At 38.6% G+C, this 16,337-nt stretch overlaps 1 protein-coding gene across 7 annotated transcripts in view; it reads left to right on the top strand.

Moving 5' to 3' along the window:
* GPR63 (G protein-coupled receptor 63) overlaps window positions 1–16,337 on the top strand; it is a 50,367-nt gene that overhangs the window by 27,890 nt on the left and 6,140 nt on the right. For 2 of the 7 annotated variants that reach the window (XM_072855524.1, XM_072855522.1), the window contains exons 2-6: window positions 1,768–1,998; window positions 2,957–3,023; window positions 9,334–9,419; window positions 12,563–13,412; window positions 14,114–14,191. The gene's annotated coding sequence lies outside the window, so the exon portion shown is untranslated. Of the gene's footprint in view, window positions 1–1,767; window positions 1,999–2,541; window positions 3,024–9,333; window positions 9,420–12,562; window positions 13,413–14,113; window positions 14,192–14,588; window positions 15,788–16,337 lie in introns of those variants that run through there. The other 5 variants (XM_072855521.1, XM_072855523.1, XR_012041424.1 and 2 more) reach the window with 5 other exon arrangements.

Below are 16,337 nucleotides of genomic sequence, written 5' to 3'. Positions count from 1 at the left end.
GTCAGCAGGTCAGGCAGTATGGACTTCTATGCCACCACTGTACAGCGATCAGGCAAAGCTGTGCAGGTTTATCACTGAAATGGTTGACTGCATGGCAAAATCATTCTGTGGATTAAAGACTGGCTTGCTGTTGATGGGTCTTTGTGAGATGTAGGCAACGAGGAGGTTGTTCCGCTCTACATAACTGGTTAATTTGCCTGTTAGATAAGAACTGAATTTCCTTTGCCAGATTGGAGTTTCCAAATTCAGGCAAAATGGCATATGGTTAAGATGCATTCTGCCATTTTAAGTTGTATCCGTTCATCCTGGTGGTAGAAGGCTTGATGTTATCCAGTTTCATCTTAGCTTGGCTGTGGCATTGGGGAATTGCTAGTTACACTCCAATCTCTGAATTGGCTTTCGTGAATATTTTGGATTTGTGATTTTTATGTTCTTAACAATGTTTAAATGTTGCTGTTGGGAACTGGATTTTTATTTTAGTTTGTACAGATGATATTTATAGTTTTCGATGCAAAAACCTGAAGAGTAAGTATTTTTAAGTCAGGTGGCTCTACTCTGTAGTGTGATTAACTTTCATAGGGTTTTTCTGGCTGCCATTGATAGCATTGTGTCCTAGGTCTTTCAAATGACTTCTCTTAGAAAAGTCTTAAGAGAACTGACCTTGTGCAGTTCTGAAGGCTCCTTCAGCTGGGCATGGTGGAACAAAGATGAGAGAAACGTTTTCATTTCCGAAACTCTTGGTGAAAGATGATATACAAGATCTCTTCCTCTCAGAGCCAGGACTTAGGTCTTCAGCAGCTTTGCTTAGGACTGCAGTGTCAGGAAAGAGATGCTATTGTAACACCTAGAAGTTGAAGAGACTGTATGCCATTCTCAGTATGTGAATCACTTATTCAAGCTAGAGCAGGGAGAGTTTGCATGTGTGTTAAGAACATTATTGCCTTTCCAGATTCATTTATATGCTCACTAATCATGATGACTATGTGCTGTTTAAAGTATAAATGTTTTTGAGCCTATTTCCGGTGTACAGGAGGATATGGTTTGGGAATTTAGCTTTCTGCAGCCAGATGGATTATAGTGTTGCTAAGGAAACAGGCTATAAATGAAGTGGCAGCTGAGTGTCCCTAGAACATCGCACTGCTTGAAGCTGGTATTTTAAACACATTTAGGTGGGTAGATAAATTGATGATGCGATGAGAAGTAAATTTCCTGTATTTTACAGTCCGTTAATTTTCATTGCTTTGTTAGTATTTACAAAAGGTACCTTAAATTCCCACTGGGACCACCTGGTGTGTGGCTCACTGAACAAAATTTGCTATTAAAATTAGAAAATGGACAAAAGCTGTACACTAAAACAGATCCTTAAATACTCATTAAAATAATCATTAAAACTACTGCTCAGTAGATAGATAACAGTGTAACAAAGACCTGGCAGCAGTATGGACCTGCTGAAAAACAGACTAGGAAGAAAGCTAAGATTATTCAAAGTACATGGGAAAGAATAGAGCTACTATGGACCTGGTGAAGTTACAGATTTTGAACTTCATGTATAAGCTGTTTAACATCTATATTATACCTATTTGATTTGCATATATGAAGTTGCTTATAGCAAGTTAATTGAATTGCGTTTTTGATAGTTGCTCTGCCCAAGAAGAGACCTTGTCTCTTTTTTCTAATGCTTTGCTGAAAATACCTAAAGCCACTGTATCAGGTTTCCAAACCAGGGTTATTGACTGATACAACAGGATTTTTTTTTTCTTCCCACAGAGCAGGGCAAGCATAGCTGAGCCATTCCAGCTAAGCATGTGGCTATAGGGATAAAGACTCGAGCCCAGAGGACAGACAGGAACCACTGTCATTGGTAAGATGGACTGACTGGACGAGGAGAAGGCAGGAAGAGTTCTGAACAGCCAGAAATGCAAACCTTAGATTTTTAAAAGGGTATAGACAGGATGTGGATCTTCCCCCTCCCACTTCTCAAGGTCTCCAGTGTAAGAGGTAAAGTAGCATGCTTATTTCGTGTTGCTTGCTTTACTCCTAAGTGCCTTGTGTTTCTGCAGTTAAAGTCCCTTCTTTGCAGCTTGATGGGCTTGGAAATTCTTGAGTACTAGAGAAGATAATGGTATCCATGTTCTCAGCATTGTGTGAGTTGTGGTTTAAGATAAAAGGAATGACTAGACTGTATCTAGATGTGATATATTTAGAATTGCACCCACTTCCAAGATAAAAATGGTGATAGCAGATAGATGGATGGTGAAGGGCGGCACAAAAACCTAACGCAAGAGTCTGCTCTGCTGTTTTGAAGTTGTATCCCATGCATATGAGGGTGTGAATTCAAGCACATGAGTAAGTGGTTATGACTTTATTCAGACACATTATTTATGGGGCATGTCTACTAAAAATGAGACTGTCATGGACTGAATATGCATGAGTTTCACAGGTTATATTTGCTTAAGAAGAAAAGGAATAAAAGCAGGCTGGGAGGAGAAGAGGCAATGGTTGAGTCTGTAGAGCTTCAGAAACTTGCCTTAGCTACTTCTGTAACAAAAAGAGCAGATCTGTGAAAAGGTCTTTGTAAGACTGAAAATTATAAGAACTTGCCAAACAAAGATAGCTTGTGAGCTAAATATGGAATGGAAGGCCAAGGAAGGATTTAAAGCATATACAGGTGGTCGGTAGAATTGCCATTCTATGTTTTCTGAATTGAAATGAAACTGTGTTTCAGTAAAACACATTCTGGAAAATGAGTCCATGTTCCAGCAGTGTTAAACTTCTTCAACATGTAGCATTTAAACTGTTATTTAGAGGACACTGGGGAGAACTGTTTCTGGTCTTTTCAGCCAGGTAGGCGACAGAGGTCATTGTGGAGATGGCGTTAAGTGCACTATCACCTTTCCCTCCATGGTTGTCATATGACTGGATGTATTGCATTGATGTGAGTACTGTTGGTCTACAGATGGATCAGGATCTGCCACTGTCTTATCACTGGAAACAGTAGCCAGGAGCAGACTACAGCTGTCACAGTATGTAAATCGTGACTTTTCCTCTTTAATTGCCCCTTTGCTGAGGGACTTAAGGATTGAGTCAGTTTAATTGTTGTGGTGGCTGTTTGCTTCCTGAAGGATGCCTTGCATCTTTCCTGAAAGTCTCTTTCTCATCTTCTGACAAACTGTATGCCCATTGTGTGGTGGAAGGAGCTGTAGAACCCATGAGAAAGCTGGCAACAAAGAGCACGCTGTGGATCAGATTAACTGTTGCTGCAAAGTGCCTGTAGGAAAGGGATAGTAGGAAGAAGAGAGCAAGCCAGATGAAAATGTTGTGAAGGATTAATTGTGGCTCTTGGACTGTTGGTTGAGCCTGAATGAGAAATATTTTGAGGGAACTAAAGTAAATGTACTGTACTGTAGCCAGGTGTGCTGGAACAAGTCTTGTTAAAGTGCATCTTTTTTTGTGTAAACAAAATAATGATGTATAAACAAACAGTTTTGGCTTTTATTGGAGAGATTTTGTAGACATATCTTAAATTCAACAAGATTTTCAATGGAAAAAACAATAATGATTTTATAGGCAAAAAATTCTGTAGAAGTTATTTTCAGCTAGCTCTGTGAGTGTAAAGGAGCTGCTAACAGAAGCTTGACTATTAGGTCTGGAGTAGGAAAGTGGTTTTGATAGAAATAAAGAGAAAATAATCAGATGATTAGACAAAAATACTTAACTTTAAATCAATCCCAGAGAAAGGCAGAAAAAAAAAATTTTATTGTCAGTCATGACATCCAAATACAGGATCCTTTAAAATGACCTGCAAACCTTCCCCAGTAGTTTGAAATCTTTTTTTTTTTTCCTTCTGTCTTGGAAATACAGGAAGAACATCACTTCTGATTTTGTATGTGTTCTTTTTGATGTCTTGTACTGAATAATGTTAATTTTAACAATGAACAATATTTCAGGATTTATAAAGAGATTTATAGAGAGCACAGAGGCAAGGGTTTCATTTTCTGGTCTCTTATGATGGATATCATTACAACTTGTTTTCCTATAAATCTAGTCCATAACTTTCAGTTGTTACTGACTTTTGTGTGTTTCAGTATTTTAAAAAATCTATACAAGTCTCTTGGTCTGAATTTTTCAGTGGTTGCTGAGTAGTTGCAATCAAATTAGAAATTATGTGTTAACGTTTATTATTCTATTTAGAGTTATCCTGCATGCAAGATGATAAATTCCATACGGTATTTTGTCAGAATCAGTTTCATATAGAAACTGAGACCAAATAAACTTCTCTGTAACTGAGGAAACACTTCGATATTATTTGCAAAATGAGTTAATTGAGCATACTTTACCAGCTTTCAGTTAAGTAGGGAAATACGATCTTGAGCTACCAAAGTGGAAGACAACATGAGTTAATATGCAACTTCTTGCTGGTGAGGTAATACTTCTCTTTCTAGGTTTGGGGGTTTTTGGGTTGGTTGTTTTTTTTGTGGTTTTTTGTTTGTTTGTTTTGGGGGGTGGAGTTGTTTGTTGGGGGGGGGGTGGAGTTGTGGTTTGGTGTTCCCCCCCACCCCTGAGGTGTGTGTTTTGTTGTTGTTGTTTGGTTTTTTTTAAATAATTGGTTTTTAAAATAGTGTGAAAATCCCTCACTTTTATTACTGAAGGAGCTTTTCCATGGAAACAAACCTTTCTTAAATACGAGGTTAGTGAACTGGGAACTGCTGTAACTCTGTCCATGTGAGACACTTGATTTGGCCTACTATTTGTTTAACAGTTCCCAAGTAGCACAAAACCACTGAGTATTGCAAAATCACTTCAATTAACTGTGAAGTTATCTGTAAACTTTAAGTAAGGTACTTAAAAGATTGTTCCTACAAAGGATTTGAATCCTTCAGTTGATAAGTGTATTTGTTTGCTTTGCATTGTTATAAAAAAAAAACTAACAGAAAAAATTGAAATAGTGCTCTCTTGTATTACATTAAAACAAAACAATGTGCTTTAAAAATCGCCAGATTGACTCATTTAAATATTTTTGGCTTGCAAAGTTAATCATTTTTTTAATCATTTTTTTAGCTGTTTGTGATGCGTGTTCCAAGCCCTGCCTGTCACGCCTGTACAGAAATTGTTAGTGCCTTATTGCATAGGGTCTGAACATCTGTAATATGTCATCTCACCCTGAGAGTTGTTCAAATGGAAACTCTCAATTTAACTGTCTTTTTTAATCTCTAGTATGAACAGATTTCTGATTAGGATTGTTTCTCGGAAACAATTGCTATCTTGAAAGTGTTATTCCAGTTGGCTGGCATGAGACAAAAAGTATTCTGAAGCTATTAAAACGAATAGATGACATGGATAACTATTAAGAAGTAGTTAGTTTATTTAGTCTCTGTTTCTATGTTACAAAAAGTAAGTTACTATTGTAACATGCAGCTGATTTTTAGTAGACTAATTTAGACTAACAGCAAAGTATAGGGTAAATCTGGGGGAAAAAATCAAAGGAACACAAGCAACTGTTAGTATTTTGTTGCATTAAGCGTTTTATTTTTGGTGTTGGCTGAATAGAGATGCTAATAAGTATTGAAAATACACACACACACGTGTGTATATGTATAAGAAGAAAACAAAGTGTATAATGTAAACACATAAATACGCATAGAAACTAAGTCTGTGTTTAGTTCTCAGCTAAATCTTACCCTTGCAGCCTTTAAGTACTCTCAGAGCAGGATGCTGCAAGCAGCAACATTTCTGTTGCTGAAATACGGTCACCTCGTTTAACTTGCTACCAGCACCTCTTCTCTGTGAACCAAGTGCCAAGAAGTAAGACCCATTAACATCTGTATTACAGCAGCAAGACTCTCGGGCAGCAGCAGAATTTGGCTGTAGCATGAGCTGAATCCCTGTGGGAAAAGCAGAATCAGGGCTGATCCCTTTGCTTAGGGAACTAAACCAGATCCCAGGAACCTGTTGTGGGCAGCACACAGTGTGAAAAGAGTACAAATTCAGTCATTCTAATCACTTGCCCGTTAGCATCCCTGCATCTTTTTAGAAAAAGATGAATTTTTGTTAAAATCAATTTTGTTTCAAAAAACAGATATGTTTTTGTGGGAGAGACAGCTTAAATTCCATCAACGTAGAATGCTGTTGATGATGGGGTTACCATTTTTATAAGATGAATTTTGTAAGCCCTTGCATTTTGGTAGAAGTTAATGTGCTAACAGCTGTTGTCAAAACTACTGACAAATAAGAAAATCCATCTTCCCCTGTTTTTAGCAGAAAGCAGTGCAATAGTGTATGTTGGGTGTACTGTACAAAGGAGGTAAGAGTGATGTAATACAAGGAGCCTTTAGATCTTTACCTTATGGTATATGAAGGTGAAACATCTTCACAGAACTCAGTCTTCCATTCAGAGAATATACTGGAGAAGTTGCTCTAGTTGAAAAGCCAAAATAGCCTTAGGACAACTCTGTTAAAGCTTTCTGACTTGAAGCAGGCTTTTTGACTTGCCTATTGTCTTCTGATAGACTGACTTTTTGGTGAAGAAAGGAAGCTTTCAGTATTTCAGTTTATTTTTGCCCATGGTTTGACTTACTATCCCAAGAAAATGTTAAGAAAACTTGCTAAAAAATGGCCCTGGAGTAGGTGCAACTAGATGTAGAGAGCTGTTGGTAAAGTACTTAACAAAAGTTATGACTCATTTGAAAAGCAATGGTATACTGAAAACATTTCATAATATTTTTGAGACCTTCTCTAGCCTGTTGCTAAGTCTTTAATGTAATCTGAATGCTTGTGGAAAACATATTTAAGTTTAATGTTGTTTAAGATCTCTGTGATTTTAGTTCTGCTATTTCAGTTCTTTGGAAATGACAGTTCCTGGTTTGGGGAATCAAAATAGACCTAATAAGATGCAAATTCCTCTAAGATCATCAGTAATTACAAGTTTTCCACCATTCTTGCTTATGGCACAGCACAGTCTTCAATGTAAATACCTCTTAGTATACAGAAGCCAAATCTAGATCTTATGCCTTGATCTGTGTATCCCAACATCTCATAGCTTCAGGCCAGAAATGTGAAGCTTTCAAATTGGCTTGCCAGGGTCTGTTTTAGTCCAGAGCAATCCTTCTGCTTCAGGACTGGGGAGCTGGGTTCAGGAATGAGTGAGTGAATGAGGAAGAGGTCAGGACTACCCTTTCAGTAGCTCTGCCAGCTCTAAATGCTGATATCATCAAGGTGTAATTCCACAAGTAGAGCTCTTTGCAGGTACAGGAATCCTTGCATTCAAATTTAATTGCAGGATCGTGAAGGGTTACAGAGCTTTTCCCCTCTGTTCTTATAAAAAAAAGCCTGGCTAATCATTTGTGATGGGGGGGGAAAAAGGAATGTTGTTTGGAAACGATGTTAACCCCTGATTGCCCACAGAAAGCTACCCAAAGCAATCTCACCCAGTTAAGAGCAAGCTCTTCAAGGTACTCAAATTTAGTAAAATTTTCCAAATTGACTTTGAAAAAGTGCTTTTATTTTTTCTCCTTCTTGGAGGTTTGAAGTAGAAGTTCATGTGATGTTTCTAGTTCACGGTGATGTTTTGGATGCTTTTCTAAATTGTTTTTAAAGGTACTTTTAATGAGGGTTGGAAATACTTTCTATAAACGCACAAGTAGAGAGAAGAAATGGTTTTTATGTCAGAGAATGTGCTTGTCTGGTGGGAAGATCTGACAGGTTGTCACTGTATTTAATCCGTCCACATTCCTGGCAGAGTATTCTGCCTGCTGGCAAACCTATTCACTTCTTTGACACTTCAGAAAGCCTAAGAGGGAAGATTAACAGTTTATAATGCTTACCTCACTAAGGAGGGAACAAACCAAGTGGTGAAAGTCTATAATAATCTAATGGCTACATTTTATCTCTTTTAGGCATAACTAGATCTGAAACTTGTATTTTTCCTTCCCACCTTGTTCTGTGGAAGAAATGTAAAGATCAAATTTTTGTGCTAATGGAAAATAATTCGTATTAATAGATTGTCAGGAAAATCTTTCAGACACTGACTTCCATTCTGGCTAAATAATGGGTTTGGTCTGCAGAAGGCAGATTTCTCAGCAGTTGCCAGTCTGGCAAATCAGGCGTTATGTTTTGGGTGTTTGAAGTCCATATTAAGTTGGTTGCATATACAGAAACTCATCACTCGAATGGTTGGAGGAACCACAAGATTATGAGTGGTCTTAAAGTACAGTTTGTTCTTATTGCTTCCCTTGTAGGAGGTCATTGTAAGCTCATTGGCTGGTCTGTCCTCCAACTGTCGTGTACAGCATTTATTTAGAAACTTGCTCCTGAAAGATCCTGATATCTTTAGCTCCAGTGTGGAGGTGACTTACAGATGTTCCAAAAGCTGCTTCTGGCAGAAATTAAAAGTTGTGTAGCCTTCTTAAAACCAGCATGTGAAAGTGTCTGTGTCCCACATCTTTGTTCTTTTGATTTTTATATATAAAAAATATTTATATATAAATCAGGTCACTGGGATATTTTAGTGTGACATAAACTCAGCTTTCAAGGCTCAATGAAATTTTCTGGCTTCCTTCTGAGAGCATATGGAAAAGCTACATTGAAAATTTATGTGCAAAGTTAACAACAGGTATGTCATGATGCAATATGCAGCTTTTTAGCTATGTTAGGCCCAGTTTACAGAAATCATTTTAACTACTTGAGGCATAATAGCATTGTGCTGATGATTGATTGGTACAAGAGCATGTAAAGGATGTGCTGAGATCCTGCATTGAAACTTTCATGGTTTATTCTTCCTCTCTAGACCTGTTTTCTTGCCCTTTGCTTTTCCAATACTATTACACTGATATCTTTACCATTTGGGGAAAATTTATTCATCTTCTTTATGATGTTCAGTAGCACCCTGTGGATTTAAATGACATTTTTTCTGAGAGGCTTTGGGGGTCTTAAGATCAGGATCCTGATGTATTTTAATAGCTGCCATAAATCTTACTGGATCTAACTGCTGTGTGCTTGTCTACAAATTAAAGAAATGCATCTGAATGAGATCTGAAACAACATGTTACTCCAGTCCTGGCAAATGTTAGTATTAAATGGTGAGATTCTTATGCTTCACAGGTGAGATAGCTAAGGATCTCTTTGGCTTGATGCAACTTAGATGCCTTAGTCCTGCCTACGGTGTATACCTTCTGCAAGAAAGGGGCATGTGATCTGCCTTTTGTCAGGAGACACAGCATATTCTACCTTTCTACCTCTCCCAATAAAAATAAAGTTTTATTACAGGAAAAACTTTTGCTGTTCTGATCTTGTCCTGCCTTGTGTGTAAATGTGTCATCAACATTTTTTTTTGGACAGGTTATTTGGAAAGGGAATACTTTGCTGAACAGAACACCACAAGATGACTTATGATTCCTGCTCTTCATGGGAGCCTGTCTGGATTGGTACGCTTTTTTTAAAATTCTATTTTATTTGTCAAACTGACATGTAGTGATTGCATGTATAATTTGAAGGTCCATTTAAAATTTAGGAAGCTTCCAACTTGTTAGTTGTATGTTAATAACTAGGCAGAGACTATGAATTAAAAGAGTATGTTTACTGCTCTTCTAGGTACTACAGTATTCGGTTAGCTCTTCAGCATGAATACAGTTAATATGACCATTGAACTAGTGGGAAAGTTAGAAGTTGGGGGAATATTGTGACAGTACTAGAAATGAACCTAGAACTGCGTAAGTCCTTTCACATGATCTACAAATTAAGAACATGATTTTTCCCAAGAGCTAAGAAAATAAAATTATTCCTTACTTTTTGCATATTTGTGGTTTAGAATAGTAATAATGATTCCCATGGCTGACATTTCTTGACAGTTAATGGCTCTCTGAATTAAGGACAGAAAGAAATATCCTCAAGAGGGCAATTAGTTGTACTTAATGACTCAGAGCAGAGGTGGCTGTTTCCCACAATACTTTCCTATGAAAATTGCCGCAGTAGTGTTTATAGAGTGGGAAAAAAGGAAAATTTCCTAAATTGAACTAATGCCTCTTGTGAATAGTTTTATGGGTCATCTACTCATGCAGTGTAGTTGATTAGTTTCAATTTAGGATATGTAAATAGGTATTAAAACTGAAAACTGCTAGTTCCTTTGAGGAGGAACAGTTAGGTGAGTAAGAACACTGTCCCTGCTGATTTGTGCTCTGACTCATTCTTTGCACTGGCTTTAGCAGAAAGGATTCCATTGCAATATGTTCCTGCCTCTGCTTAATGGCATAGGAAACAATGCTCTATTCGTATCGAGAGGGGAGTATGTCCCGGGCTTCTTTGTACAATAATGGGGTGTCAGAGAGCTCATACTTGAGTATTTTCTGTCAACACAATTTTTTTTTGAAAACAAAATAAGCCCATAGCCTTCATGTTTGTTGTTGACATTATCCTGTTTCCCCTAAGAATATTTTGCACTTATAATGTTTTTTATGTTGCAAAAATTGTTTTTGCCAAACTTTACCTTCAAAATAAAACCATTGATAATAGCTATAAAGCATGCAGAAGCTTCCCATTTGTGACCACTTAAAACATCCCCAAGAAACAGGATCACTATACCAGGCATTGCTATCTTCAGGTTTCTGAAGAAGAATGATTTCTGTGTGCTGGACCAAATCTTGGTGCTGGGCAGTACTGAAAATATGCTTACTTTTAGCAGATAAATTTAATAAATCATTGAACATTTTGGCAGCTGTTTATGGCATGTTCTGATCTGCATTAAACATAACTGTTATTAAGGTACTGTTATGTTCCCTGTTTTGTCTATGTTGGAGTTACTGGTTTTGACTGATGTTGGCTTTGCATATAAGATATAATTTTTATTTCTGGTTGAGCATACTATCCAAATTTTCAACAGAAACCTTTTAGCTTCAAAAGCTGTTAAAAACAGACGCCATAGTTCTAGCAATAATTATATTTGATGAATGAAATTTCTGTGGTATTTAGCTTTAAGTGTGTACTTCATTGAAATAATTGTGTCTATTATGTTCCATAAAAAGAAAGTTGTATATGAGTGAGAACCTTGCTTGAGAGAAAATGTGCATACCCAGTAATTTTCAGCACTGAAATGGAAAAAAGTGATTGTGTGAAGCTTTTTTGCATCTGAAAAGAATCAGTGAGAGTACATGTTCCAAAAGTGAGAATGCTGTGACAAAAAGGTATCTGCCTCTTGCAGGAGTACTTTGACCATCAATAAGCTTACCTATTTAAACTGCCAAAGCATGGTTGTCTTTTACAAGCTATGTGATTACCATTCTGCAATGACTCTGGCTTTGAAATTACAGGATCGGTCTTCCTCAAAGAGCGAGTGACGACTGACATGAAATTGCTGTGAAGTTATCTTATTGGTCCCTTTCTTTCAGCTTAAATTTCTATCCTTACATAATTTTTGGGAAGTTGGAAGGGTAAGAAGAGGGGTGGAGGCGCATGTTTAATAATCATGTGGATGCTTATGGTAGAAGCCCTTTAAGTAGCAAAAAAAAAAAAGGGGGGGGGGAGGGTGGAAATTTATATATATGACTGCTACAGAAGGGATCCTTTTGAGTTTATTGGCTGAAATGCCAGTCACATTTACGAAGGATGATAGCCAAGAAAGAGCATAACTGACTTGCCTGCAGGTTAGGTAAGCGTAACTCCAAAACACATTTGAGCATGCAGATTCAGTATGCAGCGCATGGACAGATTTCATACCTCAGAGTGACAGAGTACAGAGAAGGGTGCCACCTGGAAACCATCAATCGGGAAGCAACGAGCACAGGAGCAACACTCAAGAGTTTCTTTCTACCTGGGTTCCAAAGCCTGCAGTCCGCTTATTAGGTTAGGTGTCTTCTTTGTAACAGCTGATCACCACTCACTCTCTTGTCCTTCTTGAAAAGAAGATATGGCTGATGATTTATGCAACAGCCAAATGGCTAATGCTCGCTTCCCACTTTAAGTACTTGGCTAAGTCTAGGCAGCAGCTTTCATGAGGTCATTCTCCTCCTCTTCTCTTAACACTGTACAGAAAAGCATACAAGCTTCACATTGAGGGGAGAAGGCACAAAATAGGAGGTAGTTATTTGTGTAGAGAGCTGGCATGGTGAGAGAGCATACATGAGATTATTTTTCTTAGTCACTTTTTCTGGGTTTGTTAGGAATACGCTGTAGACAGCTATGAGTCCTTTGTCCTTTACTATATACTGGATGCTACTGGCTTGAGAAATGCAGAGTAGCACAATCTTTTTGACTAAATTAAGGGTGCAGAACACTTTTGCGCTTACTCCCCTTGTCTGGTTCCTTCTGTTTAGAAGGACAATTGGTGATAAAGCAGTATTTTCTGGAACATTTGCAGGGGGTTTTTTTTAGAGCTTTTGATATGTGTTATCATCTAAGGCTCTGCTGAACTTCATCATTCAGAGTGTAAAGCTGTGTGGCATAAATATGTTTAAAGAGCTGTAAACTTAACCTAAGTGAGCCAATTCTGTTGTATATATTTGAAGTTAGTCAAGTACCTGCATGTATGTGCTCAAAATGTCTGTATTCAAATCTGATGGCCCTGTACCCTTTGCAGTCAGCAGAGGGAGACACGTGCTTCATGAAGGTGATTCACCTCTTCCTGACATGGACATCTGTATAAAGATCACGTGAAATATGTCCTAAATTGCCTTCTAAATCCACAGAAGCTCTATGGCATCCACAGCACCCTGTGGCAAGTATTTTCACAATTAATTGTGAAATAATAATTTCGAATTCTGGGCTCCTTAGTTCAAGAGAGACATGGACATACTGGAGAGAGTCTAGTGAAGGGCTACAAAGATGATGAAGAGACTGGGGCATCTCTCCTGTGAGGAAAGGCTGAGAGAGCTGGAACTGTTCAGCCTGGAGCAGAGAAAGCTCAGGGGGATCTTATCAATGTATAGAAATACTTGTAGGGAAAGTGCAAAGAGGACGGGCTCTTTTCAGTGGTGCCCAGTGACAGGACCAGAGGCAATGGGCACCAACTGAAACACAGGTACCACCTGAACATCAGGAAACACTTTCTTCCACTGTGAGGGTGACCAAGCACTGGCGCAGGTCACTCAGAGAAGTTGTGGAGTCTCCATCCTTGGAGACACTCAAAAGCCATCTAGATGTGGTCCTGGGCAACCGACTCTAGGTGACCCTGCTTGAGCAGAGGGGTTGGACAAGATGACCTCCAGAGGTCCCTTCCAACCTCAGCTGTTCTGGAATTTTGTGATTCCTTTGGCTTTTCCTATTTCTGTATTATGAGAGACAGCAATCATTCACTTTTCCTGTGCCACTAATAATTCTGTAGACCTCTATGATACCTTTTTTCAGTCACTTTTGAATGGAGATCAGGTGGAGCAGAACTGAACATAGTACTGAAGATAGGAGGTGCCATGGGATGTGTATTGTATCAGGTAGTGTGTATAAACATACAGTGCATGTAGATAGCTCCTGCTTTACTTCTCTGTTTGCTAAAAATTCTGAACACTTGGTTGATGTTTTCATAGAGCAGACTATCAAAACTTGAAGATCTGTTTTTCTTCTGGATGGTAATCATTGGTTTAGCATCTGTTACTGTGCAGATAACTTTTTTTTCTATACATGCATAGCTTTACCTCTAGCAACACTTAATTTTATCTGGCAGTCTATTAGCTTGTCACTAACTGTCATGAGATTCCTCTGTACATCTTTATAGTTGACCTTTGTTTTTATTAAATTGCTCTGAAAAATAGTTCATGTTCATCATCAGCAAATGTCGTGGTTTCACATTTCCTTCTTCTCCCCTGTAGATTGAAAAGCTTGAACCCCAGTATAGCTTTTCTTTGTAGGATCATTCTGGTGACCTTTTTTCACTGCAAAACTAACTGCTCCTTCTTTTGTTTCCTATTTTAAACTGATATTGTCTGTGAGACGGCTTTACATTTACCTAATGGCAGATTAGTTTATTTTAGAGCTTTGGTGGAGAGACCTTGTCAAAAACAATCAGAAATGCAAAAGTTACCTTTGCTGGCTTATTGCTTACAGAACTCTAAAAGATACTGCCGTGGGGATCTAATTTTCTATACTCCATGATTTTAAATCCAGGATTATTTGTTGAATTTATGCTCTTTTGCAGTCCCTGCAGAACACTACAGCTTCCTTCCCTCTTCAGTGTTCTTCACGTGTGGAGTCATAAACCTCGGTGGAACTTTGGGTGAGATTCTCATGTTCATTGCTAAAATCCTTGCTTATTTATCCTGGAAGGGTGTGCTAACCTTTCTGCTGTTGGTTACAGATTTTATTCTAACAAATGTATTAAAGAAGACTATTAAAGGAAAGGTTTATAAAGACCAAAGAAAGAAGAGTTTTGGCTACTATGTATGCTTTAGCCTGTAATTAACATTGAGGTTTTCTCTAGAAGAGTTAATGTAAAATAAAAATGAAAGGGAGAGAATGGAGAGAAAAGGAAAACCTAGAATAAAGTTAACAGAATTTGGCATTTTTGCAAAATGTCAATGTAGGTAGCTTAGTATACTCTTGCTGAGTTTAACAATCTTTGAAATATAATAGGATAAAATAGAAAATGATGACATTCCCTCCCATTCAAGCAGGACCCGACCTGAGCTGGCTTTGGTGCCCAGTAACTCCACGCAACACACCACCTCTCCTGTCCTGAGTGACCACCATAACAGATGGAGTCCAAATTCATGGACTCAATGGACATTTGTGGACATTTTAAAGACATGGGTGGTCCATAGACTAAGGGAATTATATCTGTGTGTTGTATCAAAGGATGGGAACGGGGGTAGTGGTTAATGAGGTTGTATTGGATAGTGTGGGATCTGAGCATGACGTAAATGGTATGGAATAAGGGGTGGAGAATGTGCTGATTTTGGTTGGGCTAGAGTTAATTTTCTTCATAGTAGCTAGTATGGGGCTATGGTTTGGATTTGTGCTGGAAACAGTGTTGATAATACCGAGATGTTTTCATTGCTGCTGAGCAGTGCTTACACAGTCAAGGCCTTTGCTGCTTCTCACCCCACCCCACCAGCGAGTAGGCTGGGGCTGCACAAGGAGTTGGGAGGGGACACGGCTGGGACAGCTGACCCCAGCTGACCAAAGGGCTATTCCATACCATATGACGTTATGCTCAGCATATAAAGCTAGGGGAAGGAGAAGGAAGCGAGGGACATTCAGAGTGATGGTGTTTGTCTTCCCAAGTAACCATTACGCGTGATGGAGCCCTGCTTTCCTGGAGATGGCTGAACACCTGCCTGCCCATGGGAAGGAGTGAATTAATTCCTTGTTTTGCTTTGCTTGCGTGCGCAGCTTTTGCTTTACCTATTAAACTGTCTTGATCTCAACCCACGAGTTTTCTCACTTTTACCCTTCCAATTCTCTCCCCCATCCCACCAGGGGGAAGTAAGCGAGTGAGCTGCTGTGTGGTGCTTAGTTTCCAGCTGGGGTTAAACCACGACACCTCTAGAAAGTGGAATTTGTATGACTCAATGAAATTAGGATGTTTATATCAATATCCCTTCATGATACCAGTGAAAATTAAAGGAGACAGAGAGGTTAATTGTTTGTCTTAGAAAAAAATGCTGAAGGTGATCTGGCACTGGAAATCATCTAGCGATATTGAGCTTGCAGATAGGAAGGGAATAGCTTTGCTATGGAATGAGAGGAGCAGGTCATAGTGCTGATGTTCCTTGATGAATCCTTGGCAGCAGCCTGAGCAGGCTTGCATTCGGATCGCTAGAAGTCTAAACTGGGGAAATAGATTAGACTTTGTTATCTTACAGTTCATGTCTTTGTTGGTGAAGTATTATCCAGGGAAGAGTAAACTTTTGACCCTCCACGATGCATGTGGTCCTTGTGTAAATTCGCAAAAGCATTCCTTCCTCCTTTCAGTTTTGCCTGATGTTGATACCAAACAACCTGCATAAATACTGTGGGCAGGTTTTGTGTTACCGAACATAAGCTTGAGTTAGTAGCACCAGCTTGTCACCATGTGCAGAGATGGAGGAGATAGATTGCCCTCTGAAGATGCCTCTTCTGACTAAAAACATGAAAACAGCCTGAAGTGACTATTGCAGTCATCCAGAATGAATGAGGTGAATCCCACTTTAAGTTTCTGGCTATGGTGATCTGTTTTTTAAAAGGGCATAGAATCCTTCTGGTTTCCAGCTTGATCAGATGCCAGAGTACTCTGGGAGTGTTTAATTTAATAGGCCAAGTTAGAGGGGAGGAGTTCTATGAAGAGCTAGTACTGAAAAGAGGAGACAACTCTCAACTCTTTTGCATTTTATTTGTCTGTAAGGACAGTACATAATTCAATATATATAATAATAGTACAACAA

The sequence above is a fragment of the Ciconia boyciana genome, chromosome 3 (assembly GCF_034638445.1).
Source record: "Ciconia boyciana chromosome 3, ASM3463844v1, whole genome shotgun sequence".
Lineage (NCBI taxonomy): Eukaryota > Metazoa > Chordata > Aves > Ciconiiformes > Ciconiidae > Ciconia > Ciconia boyciana.
Note: the sequence above shows the minus strand (reverse complement) of the source record. Positions and strands in the feature narration are given on the sequence as shown.